At 39.3% G+C, this 17,394-nt stretch overlaps 1 protein-coding gene across 2 annotated transcripts in view; it reads left to right on the top strand.

Annotated features, from left to right (window-relative positions):
• The window catches only part of PAK1 (p21 (RAC1) activated kinase 1), a 170,495-nt gene that overhangs the window by 37,249 nt on the left and 115,852 nt on the right, over positions 1-17,394 (top strand). The window contains exon 2 of one of the 2 annotated variants that reach the window (XM_066249597.1): positions 1,231-1,344. The exons of the other annotated variant lie outside the window; for it this stretch is intronic. The gene's annotated coding sequence lies outside the window, so the exon portion shown is untranslated. The remainder of the gene's footprint in view (positions 1-1,230; positions 1,345-17,394) is intronic. 2 annotated transcript variants of the gene reach the window in all.

Here is a 17,394-nt window from a genome sequence, read left to right on the forward strand (position 1 = left end):
TCTATCTCTGATACTTTCCCTGACGTTCTCCTTTTGTTCCAAACAAACTTGTCATCCCCTTTTCAGTATTGTATGATGCTTTGCTCCAATGGCTATGACAGCTTTTACTGTTTTTTTCCTACTGTATTGTATTATAATTATTTACTTATCTCTTCTGTCTTTCCCTAAACACTTCCTCAAAAATAATTAGCCCTCCCAAGGTTAGAAGATTCTAGTTTATATCAGGTGATCAATAAAAGCAGAAACTCACATTTACTGAGTGCCTTACTCTGTGCTTTATAGATACTCTCCCTTAGTCCTTCTAACAGATCTCTCATGTAGGCTTTATGCCATTTTACATATAAAGTAATTGAGGCCCAGAGAGATTAAGTGGTTCATTTATGATCTCATAGCTGGTAATGCAGAGGACTGGGATTCAAACCTGTTTGCTGACTCCAAAGCTTGAGCTGTGTTTAAAACTATTCTTTTGACTCTGAATTCAGTATTCTTTCTGTGTACATCAGAGAAACACAAATTGAGATGTGTTTAATTTAGTGATGGACAAGAGTTTAAATGGGAGTAGGGTGTGAATAGCTGTGGCATTCACAGAATTGTTGTGTATTAAGAACACAGAGTCATTATTGCTTTAATTGGTACTATACACAATCCTATAATTTGGTGTTTAAAAATGATTCTGTTTTAGCTGGTTAGCAGATGTAACAACACCTACCTTTAGGCATGTTCTGTTCTAAAAAGGGATGAAAGCTGCTTCTCTCACACTGTCACAAGGTGGATGAGCTCAGCTTTGACCTGAAACAATGTTAGTGCTTCTGAGAATTTTCACTTCCAAGCTTTGTCATATTTTTGTCAGGTGCTGGTAACCTACTTTTTCAGAGCTGCAGATCAGATCATGAAATATGGGGTCTACCCCAACTGTTTGAACAGCCTGAGCTCTCACCAGGGAGAGCCTAGCCACAAAGGATTTCTTTTTTGGAGTTGCTAAAGGCGGCCAAAAGGTAGAACTTGGGAGACAACTCTGCCTCCTTGTTTTTGTGACTGGGTTATAGTGTCATCCTGTATATTCTCTTAAATCAACTAATAGCAACTGTGTTATAGAAAGGTAACAAAAGTAAGAAGACCAGGGTTCAAACTCTTGTTGGCCCTCTGTAATTTTGGGCAAGTGATTTATACTTCCTAGGCCTGTTCCTTTATGTATTTATTTTTAAAAAAGATTTTATTTATTCATTTTAGAGAGAAGAGAGAGAGAGAGAGAGAGAAGTGGGGAGGAGCAGGAAGCATCAACTCCCATCTGTGCCTTGACCAGACAAGCCCAGGGTTTTTGAACTGGTGACCTCAGCATTCCAGGTTGATGCTTTATCCACTGTGCCACCACAGATCAGTCTTCTTTATGTGTTTTAATCCAGCAATTCTTTCCAGGGGATGTGACCCTGCTGCCTAGGAGCCATGCGAGGGGCTCCAAGTTACAGCTCCTTTGCCCTTCTTTTTCTTTTTTTTTTTGTATTTTTCTGAAGTTGGAAATGGGGAGGCAGTCAGACAGACTCCCGCATGTGCCCCACTGGGATTCACCCGGCACGCCTACCAGGGGGCGATGCTCTGCTCCTCTGGGGCGTTGCTCTGTTGCGACCAGAGCCATTCTAGCACCTGAGGCAGAGGCCACAGAGCCATCCTCAGTGCCCGGGCCAACCCTGCTCCAATGGAGCCTTGGCTGCAGGAGGGGAAGAGAGAGCCAGAGAGGAAGGAGAGGGGGAGGGGTGGAGAAGCAGATTGGCGCTTCTCCTGTGTCCCTGGCCAGGAATCGAACCCGGGACTCCTGCATGCCAGGCTGATGCTCTACCACTGAGCCAACCGGCCAGGGCCTGCCCTTCTTTTTTTAAGTCACAAATTCTCTGTCACTATCTGTAGTCCAAAAGTCTGTTCAAAAGGGAATCAGGCTCTGTTTTCTCCAAAGGGACAGCAGCTCTGACATGAAGTCTCTCATTTGATGTTCCCTCACTCATTCTCATCCTTGTTGAGGTTTATACCTTTTTTATATTTTTACTGTCATTTTAGTGTGATTTTGGGAATCTGCCAAATTTAACTAGAAGCACACACTTCAGAGGAAGTTAAAGGAACAGAAAGTCAAGTTGTATTTGCATCTGAAGTTGCAAGAACTTCATCATGAGAGTAAATGAGGAGATAGACCTTTCCAGGATATGTCTTGGATTCACATTTTGGCTTCATCATCTACTAGGTGTGTGACCTTGGACAAATCACTTCCTAAAACCTCACTTTTGAGATTGAAATGTGTTTTGAAAAAGAGAGAAAAGATACATCAGAAATTATAATGGACTAAGAACCAAAACACAGCATTGCTTAAGCAGACCTGGACCAAATATTTTCCCCTTTTTGGGCCTCCCTAGAAAAGGAAGCTGGCCTGGGTGCCCTCTCAGCTTTGTCTGTCCTTACTAGTCTAAGGGGTCTGAGATTTTCCTGATTCTTGAAGAGCGCCGGTCCTTTGATGCTAACTTCCAGTCTCTTGTTCAAGATGACTCAGGCCTAGGACGCAGACAAACAGAATTGGCTGTTCTGCAGTGTGTGGGTATCTGCCTACCATACTGACCAGAGCATGATACTTGAAAGAGGAATCGCTGTGTGAAATCCATGGCTCTTAGACAATGCAGGGTAAGCAGGCAGCTGTTTAAAAATATTTTACCCATTTTTCTTTTCCTTCTGGGATTAAGAGAAGCCCGGGGTAAATGAGGTCTTAGCATGGGAAGCCTTTGCTCTTTGCAGTTATTGTCTCCTCTAGTAGGATAGAGGGACAGAATTAGTATAATATTCAGTGGCGAATGTGTATTAGAGAGTTGAACAAAATATTATCTAAGCAAGAAGGGGGGAGGGAGGTGAAGGGGCAATAAAGACTTCACAGAGCAGGTGACATTTGAGTGTGGAAGAATGAGCAGGAGTTCACCAGTCTGCAAGTGTGTGGATGTCTTTTACCGTTGCTCCGCCCTTTCCCTGGGCTTCAGCACAACCTAGAGGACTCATTCTTTGGGAAGTCTTTGGAGCCTGCTGGGAACTGAAAAGTTCTTTGCAAGTCTGAGTTACTGTTTTTCTGATATGGGCTTGGACTTCTCTTTATTTTAGTGGGAACATGGAGCAACAAGATACTTGGCAAGACTGTAGTTCTTTGTTTGAAGTTTGGATACTGTTAATAAATGTATGTCAGTTAAGCAGAACACGATGTCTGCCCTTTTTTATTTTATTTATTTATTTATTTTTGTGACAGAGACAGAGTCAGAGAGAGGGACAAATAGACAGGAAGGGAGAGATGAGAAGCATCAATTCTTTGTTGCAGCTCCTTAGTTGTTCATTGATTGATTTCTCATATGTGCCTTGACCGGGGGGGGGGGGGGCTACAGCAGGCCGAGTGATCCCTTGCTCGAGCCAGTGACCTTGGGTCCAAGCTGGTGAGCTCTTTTGCTCAAACCAGATGAGCCCGCGCTCAAGCTGATGACCTCGGGGTCTCGAACCTGGGTCCTCTGCATCCCAGTCTGACGCTCTATCCACTGTGCCACCACCTGGTCATGCTATGTCTGCCTTTTTGAGAGCTTCCTGAGAGAGAACGGTTTGGTATCTTCACTTGTCATCCTAGGCAGGCAAGGGTATTCAAGGTACCTTCATATTTAATTCTCCTAAAGTATTTCACTAATATATTACCTTTTGGACTAAAAGTTGGCTCTCTCTTTTGACTTTGCTACTCTTTGTTTTTTGATTGTTGGGAATCTGAACTCTTTAGTAAGTATGGGCCAGAACAGCCTGGCATAGAAAGAACAAGTAAATCATTTTTATTTCATGAACAGCAAATATTATGGTATTTATTATATGCTACATACTGTGGTAGACTGTAAGTGTACAAAATGAGTAAGATCCAGTTCCTCTCTTGGGGAAGCTCTTTGACTAGTGGCAAAGAAAGAGAAAATAAAACTTGGGGAACTGTTGAGTGCGCGTACACTATGAATTTTGATAAGCACTGGGAATGAATGAAAGTCTCAACCTTTGATGTATTTCTAGCCTATTGAGGGGTGGGTAGATAGGAGCCCTGTTAGCCAATAACTAATACAACAGATAAGGCAGAATGTGCCATTTCCTGAAAAAGAGAGAAAAATCCGTATTGCATGAATTAAAGAAGATATTATTTCAGAATTATACTATATGGCCTATAACCTCTCTCCCAGTCCTTAACAGTTCATGAATCTATGATTTTGGTTATGAATCTATTGTTTATGATTACCAGAGACTATGTGGTATGATCTATATAAAAAGCTCATGAAGAAGAATGTTGATTTTAAAATAGCTAGCTCCAGTATGACAGTTATAGAAATAGGAAAAGTGATTTTCTGGTTATCAAATTCTAAAATAACAACAGTGGTTTTTGAACAAGTTCCAGAAAGTGATCAAGTGAACAGATGTTTCCTAAATGCTTTTTCTGAGAGGCCGGTCTTTCCCTAAGAGTGGTTGGCGACTTAAAGCAAGTGTAAGATGGCATTCCTGTCCTCGAGAGGCTTTGATTTCATTAGGAATGTAAGCTGCATATGCTAAAAAATTGAACAGTTCCACCAGATAAACTGGGTACAAACTTTAAGAGTTTAGGGAAAGGTGGGCGATTAGTTCCCCAGGGCTGCTGTAACAATGCCACAAACTGGTTGGCTTACGACAGTTTTACAGCCTCACAGTTCTAGAGGCCAAAGCCCAAAATCAGTGTCAGCTGCACCAGGCTTCCTCTGAAGACACAGGGGAGGCCTGAGCCAGGCCTCTCTTGCCCCTGGCAGCTTCAGGTGTTCCTTGGCTTGTAGGTAGATGGACATCTTCTCCCTGTGTTTCTTCACAGTCTTACCTCAGTGTTTGTCTGTCTCTTGTGTTTGAATCCCCCCACTTTATAAAAATTTATTGTGTTTACATAGATTCTAGTGTTGCCCTGATTGCATCCCCCCTCCCCCATATTCCCCTCAACATATGCCTTGCCCCCCTCCCAACTGCTCCCTCCTCCCTTCCCTTCAGGTTTGATTCCTTTCCTCAGTTCACATTGTTCCTTGGATTCCTCATATGAGTGAGGTCATATGATATTTTTCTTTCTCTACCTGGCTTATTTCACTTAACATAATAGTTTCCAGGTCCATCCATGTTGTTGCAAAAGGTAATATTTCCTTCTTTTTCATGGCCCCATAGTATTCCATTGTATATATGTACCACTGCTTTTTAATCCATTTGTCCACTGTTGGACACTTGGGCTGTTTCCAGATCTTCTCTATTGTGAACAATGCTGCCATAAACATGGGGGTGCATTTCTTTTTTTGAATCAGTGATATGGTGTTCTTGGGATATATTCCTAAAAGTGGGATGGCTGGGTCAAAAGGAAGTTTCATTTTTAATTTTTTGAGGAATCTCCATACTCTTTTCCACAGTGGCTGCACCAGTCTGCACTCCCACCAGCAGTGCAGGAGGGTTCCCTTTTCTCCACATCCTCGCCAGCACTTATTCTGTGTTGTTTTGTTGATGAGCGCCATTCTGACAGGTGTGAGGTGGTATCTCATGGTGGTTTTAATTTGCATTTCTATAATGATTGGTGTTGTTGAACATTTTTTCATCTATCTATTGGCCATCTGTATGACCTCTTTGGAGAAGTGTCTATTTTTTTTGCCCATTTTTTGATTGAATTGTTTGTCTTCCTGGTGTTGAGTTTTACAAGTTCTTTATACATTTTGGTTATTAATGCCTTATCAGACATATTGTCGAATATGTTCTCCCATTGTGTAGTTTGTCTTTTTATTCTATTCATATTGTCTTTAGCGGTATAAAAGCCTTTTAGTTTGATATAGTCCCATTTGTTTATCTTGTCTTTTATTTCACTTGCCCATGGAGATAAATCAGCAAATATATTGCTGTGAGAGATGTTGGAGAGCTTACTACCTATGTTTTCTTCTAAGATGCTTATGGTTTCACGGCTTACATTTAAGTCTTTTATCCATTTTGAGTTTATTTTTGTGACTGGTGTAAGTTCGTGGTCTAGTTTCATTTTTTTGCAGGTAGCTGTCCAATTTTCCCAACATTATTTGTTAAAGAGACTGTCTTTACTCCATCGTAAGCTCTTACCTCCTTTTTTAAATATCAATTTCCATAAAGGTGTGTGTTTATTTCTGGGTTCTCTGTTCTGTTCCATTGATTTATATGCCTGTTCTTATGCCAGTACCAAGCAGTTTTGATTACAATGGCCTGTAGTATAACTTGATATCAGGAAGTGTGATACCTCCCACTTTATTCTTCTTTTTCAAGATTGCTGAGGCTATTTGTGTTCTCTTTTGGTTCCATATAAATTTTTGGAATATGTGTTCTATATCTTTGAAGTATGTCATTAGTATTGCATTGAATTTGTAAGTTGCTTTGGGTAGTATACACATTTTGATGATGTTTATTCTTCCTAACCATGAGCAGGGTATATATGCTTTCACTTTTTTGTATCTGTCTTGATTTCTTTTATTAATGTTTTGTAATTTTTTGAGTACAAGTCTTTAAACTCCTTGGTTAAATTTACTCCTAGGTACTTTATTTATTTATTTTTTGCAATAGTGAAGAGGATTGTTTCCTAATTTCTCTTTCTGACAGTTCAATGTTGGTGTATAAAAATGCCTCTGATTTCTGAGTATTAATATTATACCCTGCCACCTTGCTGAATTCATTTATCAGGTTCAGTAGTTTTTTGACTGAGACTTTACGGTTTTCTATATACAGTATTATATCATCTGCAAATAATGTTTTATTTCTTCTTTTCCAATTTGGATGCCTTTTATTTCTTCTTCTTGTCTGATTGCTGTAGCTAGGACTTCCAGTACTATGTTGAATAATAGTGGTGAAAGGGGGCACCCCTGTCTTGTTTCTGATCTTAGGGGGATTGCTTTTAATTTTTGCCCATTAATTATGATTTTGGCTGTGGGTTTTTCATAGATGGCCTTTATCATGTTGAGGTATGTTCCCTGTATTCCTACTTTGCTCAGAGTTTTTTTTTTTGTTTTTTTTTTTGTATTTTTCTGAAGCTAGAAACAGGGAGAGACAGTCAGACAGACTCCCGCATGCGCCCGACCGGGATCCACCCGGCATGCCCACCAGGGGGCGATGCTTTGCCCCTCCGGGGCATCGCTCTCTTGCGACCAGAGCCACTCTAGTGCCTGGGGCAGAGGCCAAGGAGCCATCCCCAGCGCCCGGGCCATCTTTGCTCCAATGGAGCCTGGCTGGCTGCGGGAGGGGAAGAGAGAGACAGAGAGGAAGGAGAAGGGGAGAGGTGGAGAAGCAGATGGGCGCTTCTTCTGTGTGCCCTGGCCGGGAATCGAACCCCAGGACTTCTGCACGCCAGGCCGATGCTCTACCACTGAGCCAACTGGCCAGGGCCTGCTCAGGGTTTTGATCATGAATGGCTGCTGAATTTTATCAAATGCTTTTTCTGCATCTATTGAAATTATCATGTGGTTTTTCTCCTTTTGTTTCTGTGATGAATCACATTAATTGATTTATGAATATTGTACCATCCTTGCCTCCCCAGAATAAATCCCACTTGATCATGATGTATGATTTTTTTTCATGTATTACTGGATCCGGTTTGCTAATATTTTGTTAAGGATATTAGCATCTAAATTCATCAGGGAAATTGGCCTATAATTTTCTTTCTTTGTGTTGTCTTTGCCTGGTTTTGGAATCAGAATTACGCTCGCCTCATAAAAGGAGCTTGGAAGTCTTCCTTCCTCTTGAATTTTTTGAAATAGTTTGAGAAGGATAGGAGTTAGTTCTTTGAACCTTTGGTAGAATTCACCAGTGAAGCCATCTGGCCCAAGGCTTTTGTTTATTGAGAGTTTTTTGATAACTGTTTTGATCTCATTTGTTGTAATCGGTCTGTTTAGGTTTTCTGATTCTTCCAGATTGATTTTTGAAAGATTATATGTTTCAAGGAATTTGTCCATTTCACCTAGGTTGTTTAATTTTTTGGCATATAGTTCTTCATAGTATTTTCTTACAATATTTTGTATTTCTGTTATGTCAGTTGTTATTTCTCCACTCTCATTTCTAATTTTATTTATTTGAGTCTTCTCTCTTTTTTTCTTGTTGAGTCTGGTTAACAGTTCATCGATCTTGTTTACCCTTTCAAAGAACCAGCTCTTGGTTTCATTGATCCTCTGTATTGTTTCTTTAACTTCTATGTCATTTATTTCTGCTCTGATCCTTATTCTTTCTTTCCTTCTACTACCTCTGGGCTTTACTTGCTGTTTTTTTTCTAGTTCTTTTAGATGCAGGGTTAAATTGTTTATTTGAGCTTTTTCTAGCTTTTTAAGGTATGCCTGTAGTGCTATGAACTTCCCTCTCAGTACTGCTTTTGCTGTGTCCCATAAATTTTGAGTTGTATGCTCATTATCATTCGTTTCTAGGAATTTTCTAATTTTTTCTTTGATCTCATTGTTAACCCATTTGTTATTTAATATCATGCTATTTACTTTCCATGTGTTTGAGTATTTTTCAGTTTTTCTGCTGTAGTTGATTTCTGGTTTTAGGCCATTGTGATCAGAGAAAATGCTTGATATGATTTCAATCTTCTTTTTAAAAAAATTAATTTTAATGGGGTGACATTGATAAATCAGGGTACATATGTTCAGAGAAAATATCTCTAGTTTATTTTGATATTTGATTATGCTGCATTCCTATCACCCAAAGTCCAATTGTCTTCCATCACCTTCTAACTGGTTTTCTTTGTGCCCCTCCCCTCCCCCAAACCCATCCCTCTCCTCCCCCCACCCCGTAACCCCCACACTCTTGTCCATGTTTCTGAGTCTCATTTTTATGTCCCACCTATGTATGGAATAATATAGTTCTTAGTTTTTTCTGATTTACTTATTTGGCTCAGTATAATGTTATCAAGATCCATCCATGTTGTTGTGAATGATCCGATGTCATTATTTCTTATGGCTGAGTAGTATTCCATAGTATATATGTACCAAAGCTTTTTAATCCACTCGTCCACTGACGGACACTTGGGCTGTTTCCATATCTTCGCTATTGTGAACAATGCTGCCATAAACATGGGGGTGCATTTCTTCTTTTCAAACAATGCTATGGTGTTCTTGGGGTATATTCCTAACAGTGGAGATGGCTGGGTCAAAAGGCAGTTCGCTTTTTAATTTTTTGAGGAATCTCCATACTGTTTTCCACAGAGGCTGCACCAGTCTGCATTCCCACCAGCAATACAGGAGGGTTCCCTTTTCTCCACATCCTAGCCAGCACTTATTCTGTGTTATTTTGTTGATGAGCGCCATTCTGACTGGTGTGAGATGATATGTCATTGTGGTTTTAATTTGCATTTCTCTAATGATTAGTGATGTTGAGCATTTTTTCATCTGCCTATTGGCCATCTGTATGTTCTTAAATTTGTTGATACCTCTTTTGGGCCCTAACATGTGGTCTATTCTAGAGAATGTACTATGAGCACTTGAAAAGAATGTATATTCTGCTGCTTTAGTGTGAAAGGTTCTGAAGATATCTATTAAATCCAGTTGATCTAGTATGTCCTTTAAGTCTGCTGTTTCTTTGTCAATTTTCTTTCTTGAGAATCTACCTAATGATGTTAGTGGGGTATTGAAATCCTCTACTATTATAGTATTGCTATTGATATCGCCCTTTTTTAAAAAAAAAATTTTATTTTTTTAATGGGGTGACATCAATAAATCAGGATACATATATTCAAAGATAACAAGTCCAGGTTATCTTGTTGTTCAATTATGTTGCATACCCATCACCCAAAGTCAGATTGTCCTCTGTCACCTTCTATCTTGTTTTCTTTGTGCCCCTCACCCTCCCCCTTTCCCTCTCCCATTCCCTCCTCCCCCCCGTAACCACCACACTCTTATCAATGTCTCTTAGCTTCACTTTTATGTCCCACCTACGTATGGAATAATGCAGTTCCTGGTTTTTTCTGATTTACTTATTTCGCTTCGTATCATGTTATCAAGATCCCACCATTTTGCTGTAAATGTTCTGATGTCATCATTTCTTATGGCTGAGTAGTATTCCATAGTGTATATGTGCCACATCTTCTTTATCCAGTCATCTATTGATGGGCTTTTTGGTTGTTTCCATGTCCTGGCCACTTTGAACAATGCTGCAATAAACATGGGGCTGCATGTGTCTTTACTTATCAATGTTTTTGAGTTTTTGGGGTATATACCCAGTAGAGGGATTGCTGGGTCATAAGGTAGTTCTATTTTCAGTTTTTTGAGGAACCACCATACTTTCTTCCATAATGGTTGTACTACTTTACATTCCCACCAACAGTGTATGAGGGTTCCTTTTTCTCCACAGTCTCTCCAACATTTGCTATTACCTGTCTTGCTAATAATAGCTAATCGAACAGGTGTGAGGTGGTATCTCATTGCCGTTTTGATTTGCATTTCTCTAATAGCTAAAGAAGATGAGCATCTTTTCATATATCTGTTGGCCATTTGTATTTCTTCCTGGGAGAAGTGTCTGTTCATATCCTCTTCCCATTTTTTTATTGGATTGTTTGTTTGTTTGTTGTTGAGTTTTATGAGTTCTTTGTATATTTTGGATATTAGGCCCTTATCTGAGCTGTTGTTTGAAAATATCATTTCCCATTTAGTTGGCTTTCTGTTTATTTTGCTATCAGTTTCTCTTGCTGAGCAAAAACTTCTTAGTCTGATGTAGTCCCATTCATTAATTTTTGCCTTCACTTCTCTTGCCTGTGGAGTCAAATTCATAAAATGCTCTTTAAAACCCAGGTCCATGAGTTGAGTACCTATGTCTTCTTCTATGTACTTAATTGTTTCAGGTCTTATGTTTAGATCTTTGATCCATTTTGAGTTAATTTTTGTACAGGGGGAGAGACTGTAGTCCAGTTTCATTCTTTTGCATGTGGCTTTCCAGTTTTCCCAGCACCATTTATTGAAGAGGCTTTCTTTTCTCCATTGTGTGTTGTTGGCCCCTTTATCAAAAATTATTTGACTATATATATGTGGTTTTATTTCTGGACTTTCTATTCTGTTCCATTGGTCTGAGTGTCTATTTTTCTGCCAATACCATGCTGTTTTGATTGTCGTGGCCCTATAATATAGTTTGAAGTCAGGTATTGTAATGCCCCCAGCTTCATTCTTTTTCTTTAGGATTGCTTTGGCTATTCGGGGTTTTTTATAGTTCCATATAAATCTGATGATTTTTTGCTCTATTTCTTTAAAAAACATCATTGGAAGTTTGATGGGAATTGCATTAAATTTGTATATTGCTTTGGGTAATATAGCCATCTTGATTATATTTATTCTTCCTAGCCAAGAACAAGGTATATTCTTCCATCTCATTATATCTTTTTCGATTTCCCTTGACAATGGTTTATAGTTTTCATTATATAAGTCCTTTACATTCTTTGTTATGTTTATTCCTAAGTATTTTATTTTTTTTGTTGCAATCGTGAAGGGGATTATTCTTTTGAGTTCGTTCTCAATTGTTTCATTGTTGGCATATAGAAAGGCTATTGACTTCTGTATGTTAATTTTGTATCCTGCGACCTTACTGTATTGGCTTATTGTTTCTAGTAGTCTTTTTGTGGATTCTTTGGGGTTTTCGATGTATAGGATCATATCATCTGCAAAAAGTGATACCTTTACTTCTTCTTTTCCGATATGGATGCCTTTTATTTCTTTGTCTTGTCTGATTGCTCTGGCTAGAACCTCTAGTACCACATTAAATTAGAGTGGAGAGAGTGGACAACCCTGTCTTGTTCCTGATTTAAGGGGGAAAGCCTTCAGTTTAGTGCCATTTAATATGATGTTAGCTGATGGTTTATCATATATGGCCTTTATCATGTTGAGATATTTTCCTTCTATACCCATTTTGTTGAGAGTCTTAAACATAAAATTGTGTTGTATTTTATCAAAAGCCTTTTCTGTGTCTATTGATAAGATCATGTGGTTTTTGTTCTTTGTTTTGTTGATATGGTGTATTACGTTAAACGTTTTACGTATGTTGAACCATCCTTGAGATTCTGGGATGAATCCCACTTGATCATGATGTATTATTTTTTTAATATGTTGTTGTATTCGATTTGCTAGTATTTTGTTTAGTATTTTAGCATCTGTATTCATTAGAGATATTGGTCTGTAGTTTTCTTTCTTTGTGCCATCCTTGCCTGGTTTTGGTATGAGAGTTATGTTGGCCTCATAAAATGTGTTTGGAAGTATTGCTTCTTCTTCAATTTTTTGGAAGACTTTGAGTAGAATAGGAACCAAGTCTTCATTGAATGTTTGATAAAATTCGCTGGTATAGCCGTCAGGGCCTGGACTTTTATTTTTGGGGAGGTTTTTAATGTTTTTTTCTATTTCTTCTCTACTCATAGGTCTGTTTAGGCTTTCTGCTTCTTCTTGACTCAGTCTAGGAAGGTTGTATTGTTCTAGGAATTTATCCATTTCTTCTAGGTTGTTGAATTTAGTGGCATAATGTGTTTCATAGTATTCTACAATAATTCTTTGTATATCTATGGTGTCCGTGGTGATTTCTCCTCTTTCATTTTGGATTTTGTTTATATGAGTTCTTTCTCTTTTTTCCTTGGTAAGTCTTGCCAAGAGTTTGTCAATTTTGTTGATCTTTTCAAAGAACCAGCTCCTTGTTCTATTAATTTTTTCTATAGTTTTTCTGTTCTCTATTTCATTTATTTCTGCTGTGATTTTTATTATCTCCTTTCTTCGGCTGGTTTTGGGTTTTCTTTGTTCTTCTTTTTCTAGTTCCTTAAGGTGTGAAGTTAAGTGGTTCACTTGGGCTCTCTCTTGTTTGTTCATATATGCCTGAAGTGATATGAACTTCCCTCTTATCACTGCTTTTGCTGCATCGCAGAGATTCTGATATGTCGTATTGTCATTTTCATTAGTCTGTATATATCTTTTGATCTCTGCACTTATTTCTTCTTTGACCCATTCATTTTTTAAAAGTATGTTGTTTAGTTTCTACATTTTTGTGGGATTTTTTTCCTCTTTTTTGCAGTTGAATTCTAGTTTCAAGGCTTTATGATCAGAAAATATGCTTGGTACAACTTCGATTTTTCTGAATTTGCTGATGTTGTTTTTGTGGCCCAACATATGGTCAATTCTTGAGAATGATCCATGTACACTGGAGAAAAATGTATACTCAGTCACTTTGGGATGAAATGTCCTGTAGATGTCTATCATATCCAGGTGCTCTAGTGTTTTGTTTAAGGCCACTATGTCTTTGTTGATTCTCTGTTTGGATGACCGATCTAGAGCCGTCAGCGGTGTATTGAGGTCTCCAAGTATGATTGTATTTTTGTTAGTTTTTGTTTTAAGATCAATAAGTAGCTGTCTTATATATTTTGGTGCTCCTTGGTTTGGTGCATATATATTAAGAATTATTATGTCTTCTTGATTCAGTGTCCCCTTAGCCATTATGAAATGGCCATTTTTGTCTCTGAGTACTTTTCCTGTCTTGTAGTCAGCATTATCCAATATGAGTATTGCTACACCTGCTTTTTTTTTGGATGTTATTTGCTTGGAGTATTGTTTTCCAGCCTTTCACTTTGAATTTGTTTTTATCCTTGTTACTTAGATGAGTTTCCTGTAGGCAGCATACAGTTGGATTTTCTTTTTTAATTCATTCTGCTACTCTGTGCCTTTTTATTGGTGAGTTTAATCCGTTTACATTTAGTGTAATTATTGACACTTGTGAGTTCCCTATTGCCTTTTTATATCTTGCTTTTGTTAGTTTTGTGTCTTGTTTGATCCTTCTCTTTTGTTTTTCTATCTTTTGTTTTTATTTGGTTGTATTCCATACATCTTTCCTCTGTTGCTATCTCTTTTATCTCATGTGCTTCTGTGGTGGTTTTTTCAATGGTGGTTACCTTTGAGTAATGAAAAGGGTCCCTACCCTGTTCATTGTAGCGAACTATTTTTTTTTTTTTAATTTTTTTTTTTGCATTTTTCTGAAGCTGGAAACAGGGAGAGACAGTCAGACAGACTCCCGCATGCGCCCGACCGGGATCCACCCGGCACGCCCACCAGAGGGTGATGCTCTGCCCATCCTGGGCTTCGCCATGTTGCGACCCTCCTGGGTGTCGCCATGTTGCGACCAGAGCCACTCTAGCGCCTGGGGCAGAGGCCACAGAGCCATCCCCAGCGCCCGGGCCATCTTTGCTCCAATGGAGCCTTGGCTGCGGGAGGGGAAGAGAGAGACAGAGAGGAAGGCGCGGCGGAGGGGTGGAGAAGCAAATGTGCGCTTCTCCTGTGTGCCCTGGCCGGGAATCGAACCCGGGTTCTCCACACGCTAGGCCGACGCTCTACCGCTGAGCCAACCGGCCAGGGCTGTAGCGAACTATTTTGTGAGTACTTTTGCACTCCATCGTCCTTTGCTACTGTTAATCTCCATCTTCTCCCCCCCTTTCTTTTTGTTGTTGTCACAGTTTAAATTTGGTTTTATTGTGTTCTTCTTGGAGCTTTTACTTGTGGCTCTGTTTTTTTTTTTTTTTTTGTTCTTTGTATCTGATTGGAGAACCCCCTTTAGTAATTCCTGGAGTGGGGGTTTTCTGATGATAAATTCCCTTATCTTTTCTGTATCTGTGAATGTTTTTATTTCTCCTTCATATTTGAAGGATAGCTTTGATGGGTATAGTATTCCTGGCTGAAAGTTCCTCTCTTTCAGGACTTTAAATATTGGGGTCCACTCTCTTCTAGCTTGTAGAGTTTCTGCTGAGAAAACTGATGATAATCTAATGGGCCTTCCTTTATATGTTGTATTCTTCTTTTCCTTGCCTGCCTTGAGAATTTTTTCTTTGCTGTTGGTTTGTGTCAATTTCATTATGATATGCCTTGGAGTAGGTTTGTTGGGGTTAAGAAAACTCGGAGTTCTGTTTGCTTCTTGAACTTGAGGCTTTAGTTCTTTCCACAGGCTTGGGAAGTTCTCATCTATTATTTGTTTGAGTATGTTCTCCATTCCATTTTCTCTCTCTTCTCCCTCTGATATACCTATTATTCTTATGTTATTCTTTTTGATGGAGTCAGATAATTCTTGTAGGGCTATCTCATTTTTTAAAAAAAATTTTGAGTCTCTTTCTTCTTCTCTCTTTTGTGCCTCAAGTTGCTTGTCTTCTATTTCACTAATCCTCTCTTCTATCTGACCTGTGCTATTAGCTAAGCTTGTTACTTCGTTTTTCAGCTCGTGAATTGAGTTTTTCATTTCTGTTTGATTTGTTTTTATAGTTTCAATTTCCTTGGACATATATTCTTTGTGTTCTTTGAGTTGTTTTCTGAGCTCCCTAAATTGCCTTTCTGTGTTTTCTTGTATATCTCGGAGGATTTTTAGGATTTCTATCTTGAATTCTCTGTCATTTAGCTCTAAGGTTTCCAATATATTAAATTTTTTCTCCATAGATTTTTCCTCATCTATCTGTGTTACCTCTCTTTCTTTTGTATCCATGATATTTGATTTTCTCTTCCTTAATGGCATCTGAGGGTGGTTTTGTTGATAGTATTAATGAGATTTAATAAAGAATAAAAAGTTAAAAAAATAAAAAAATAAAAAATTGAAAAGAGTTGTTTTTTTTTAAATTAATAATGAAATAAAGAAAAATAAAATAAAATTAAAATTAAAAAAAGGAAATTATTCCCCCCCTACTTTTTTCCTCTCCTCTCCTCTCCCCTCTTTCTTGAGAAAATCTTGTGGTGAACTGTGAAATATAACAAACAATGCCTGTGATGGAGGGCCTGAATTGGGGAAAAGTAATAAAGGGGGGAAAAAAAAGAAAAAAAAAAGAAAAAAAAAAGAAAAAAAAGGGGGTATGGACCCAGAAAAAGCAAATAAGGAAAAAATTTGGGTCAAGAATAAAATGATTTGCTTTTAGGTGTTGGTTGTCTAAGAGTTATGATGAGAGGAATAAGAGGAAAACAGAAAAATGGGGGGACAAATTAAAAAATTACTATTGTATTTAGTGGAACAAGAACTAGATAAAATGGAGAGCCAGGGATGGGAGCACTGCTAGTGAGTTAAAAAGGTGAAGTAAAACCCCCCAAAATGCCACAAACATAAGTTTGAGTCCCAGATAAGGTAATTTGTTTGTTATTGAGGTTTGAATGAGAGAAGATGTAAAGGAGAAAGGAAGAAACTAATATAGAGGGAGAAAAGAAAGAGAGAGAGAGAAAAAAAGAGGGAACCACTAAAAGAAGAAAGAAGAAAAAAGAAAAAAGAGGAGAGAGAGATAGTTAAGGGTTTTGGAGTGCAACCCTGATATAGAGAAAGGAAGAGGAAAGAAAAGATAATGGGAGATGCAACACTTATGGGTAGTGTAGTTCAAGGAGAGGAGAGAGTAAGACCGGCAGTTAATCGGCCAAATTAGAGGAGGAAAAAAAATATCAAGAATGAAGATAAGAGAAACAAACGAACAAATATAATAAAATGGGATAGGTTATAAAGTCTGCAGATTATTCTTGATTTTTAGAGGTTTTCTTGCTTTTTCTTTTCTCTCCCTCTTCCTGGTCGGTGACTCTGTACCCCGGGTTCTGCCCCTTTGGCACGCTCAGGTAGAGGTTTGCAGTTGATAAGTCTCTATGGCGATGTCATGTATTGTGCTTCAGTCTCGTTGGCAGTCGAGGCTCATTAGCATTTATAGGCTCCGCCAGTGAGAGAGTCTGTGTTCCTGGAGCCTCTTTCCTAGTCTTTCCTTCCTCAATTAGTAGCCTGATAATCCAGCTATGGAGTTGCTGCTGCCTCTGTCTGGATAGGAAGAGGTTCAAAGAGCTGGCAACTCCCCACTCTATTCCCACTCAGCACAGGGCTCTGGGTAAGGCTCAGTCAGTCAGAGCTGCTAGCATAATCAGGCGTGCTTTCCGCCCACTCAATGACCTCTGGCTCTGCCACTCTGTCCGGTAACACAGGCAGGCGCCCACTTCCGGGGCGCTTGGAGGAAACTCTCACTCACTGTCTGCGCGCGCAGACCAGGATATCCGGCCAGCAGTCTCACGCTCTGAGTGAAACCCCCAACCGCATGGAAAAGTTGCAGCGTTGGAATTGGCTCTCGCTCCGTCCCCATGCGCGGCTTTTGCAAGTCGCTGGGGCAGCCCGAGATTCCACTTTGGCCCACACAAAGCCCCTGACTCTGCCCCTTTGTGCGATAACACGGGCGCGCACTGCCGAGGCACTCGGAGGAATCTCTCACTCCCTATCTGCGCGCGCAGACCAGGATATGAGGCCGGCCGCATTTCCCTCTGAGTGAAACCCTCACCAGCACGGAAAATTTCCACCGTTGAAATTAGTTCTCACTCACTCCCGTGCGGAGCTTTCCCAGGGCGCTGGGGCTGCCCAGAGATTCTGCTT

The sequence above is a fragment of the Saccopteryx bilineata genome, chromosome 1, assembly GCF_036850765.1.
Source record: "Saccopteryx bilineata isolate mSacBil1 chromosome 1, mSacBil1_pri_phased_curated, whole genome shotgun sequence".
NCBI classification, from domain to species: Eukaryota; Metazoa; Chordata; class Mammalia; order Chiroptera; family Emballonuridae; genus Saccopteryx; species Saccopteryx bilineata.